We start from the raw sequence: 1488 nt of genomic DNA, 5'->3' as shown, positions 1-1488 counted from the left end.
TTTACTATGCATTTTGGTTGTTTTCAAGTAAGTCTGGTTCTCATTAATATGTTTTGTTGTGTTTTAGGAAAACAATGGCCTAAAAGCAAAAAGCAAAGAACAAAAGAAAAATTGGCCAGAAATGAAGAATCGACGTTCCGTCGATCAGCCGACGAACCGTCCTTTGAAGCGTCGATAAGCTCGATTTTCCAGTGATGACAAAGTTGAAGACGATGAAGGACGGAGGCATCGACGAAGCGTCAAACTGATCGACGATTCGTCATTTGTGTCGTAAAGCAGGATCTCTCAACAAGAGGAGAGAAAGACGGAATACTCGACGGAGCATCCACCTGGTCGACGACACCGTCGAATGGAATTCTATTCATACCTCCTCCAGCCCAGCAGCTCTACACAGCAGCAGTAGCAATTCTATTCATACCTGGAGCGAGTTAGCCAATACATTTTTGAAGAAATGGTTCCCACCAAGCAAAAAGGCTGAGCTTCGGGATAAGATCTTTGAGTTCAAACAACTTCCGGGGGAACAATTATATTCAGCATGGGAGCGTTTCAAGTACTATCTAGCTCAATCTCCAACTCATGGGTTTCCGGATGCTATTCTCGCCGAGAAGTTCTACAAGGGGTTAGATACAATGAATCAAATTGCTGTCAACACTGCAGCTAGGGGATGCTTCATGGACAAATCATTTGTCAGCATCACTAGGTTGCTCGATAAGCTCACCACCCACAATCAAGCTTGGCACTCAAGTGATAGTGAAATCCTGTCATATGGTAGTCCCTCTGCTACCACGGTGGCCAAAGAAAATCATGAGCGAGATCATGCTTTTGCTCAATTGCAAACCACCGTGGATTTGTTGTCAAAGAGGCTTACGGAGAAAGAAGCTAAAAGTGTGAATGTTGTCGAAGAGATGCCATCTCATGCACCCGGGATGTACCAAGTCTCGGAAGAAGCTTATCTAGAGGGGCAGCCATAACGTGAGGATGCTAATTATATTGATCACTCTCAAGGGGGTTATTAAAAGCAATGGAGACCCCAACAACAGAGCAATCAATATGGCCGAAATGAATATGGTGGTTCGGACAGGAGGGATTACAACAACAACAATTATGGTAATCGGAATTCCAATGCCTATGTTCCACCAAAGGGTCGTACGTCTAACTCTCAAAATTGGCGAAAAGGTCCTACCAATGATCAAGGGACTTCTCGAATGGAATCTATGCTTGAAAAGATACTAGACAACCACCATAAGAGTGACAAGAAAATGGAGAATTTGACCGAAGTGGCAAGCTTTCATACCGCTTCGATTCATAAACTTGAGTCACAAATGCGAGATCTATCTCGTGAGCAACATCCACCACAAAGAGGGGGCCTTCCTAGCGACACAATTCCGAACCCAAGGGGTAGTGAAGTTGATCACATTGCCTCGTGCAAAGCTATTTCTACTAGAAGCGGAAAGATCCTTAATGCGGTAAATCAGAGAGTGGTTAAAC

The 1488-nt window shown here is 44.1% G+C and overlaps 1 non-coding gene across 1 annotated transcript; it reads right to left on the bottom strand.

Annotated features, from left to right (window-relative positions):
- Positions 1-477: 477 nt before the first annotated feature.
- LOC132629582 (small nucleolar RNA R71) lies at positions 478-583 on the bottom strand. Its single transcript, XR_009578350.1, has one exon. It is a non-coding gene; the product is annotated as a small nucleolar RNA R71 (small nucleolar RNA).
- Between the last annotated feature and the right edge of the window lie 905 nt (positions 584-1488).

Source organism: Lycium barbarum, chromosome 2 (genome assembly GCF_019175385.1).
Source record: "Lycium barbarum isolate Lr01 chromosome 2, ASM1917538v2, whole genome shotgun sequence".
Taxonomy (NCBI): Eukaryota; Viridiplantae; Streptophyta; class Magnoliopsida; order Solanales; family Solanaceae; genus Lycium; species Lycium barbarum.
Note: the sequence above shows the minus strand (reverse complement) of the source record. Positions and strands in the feature narration are given on the sequence as shown.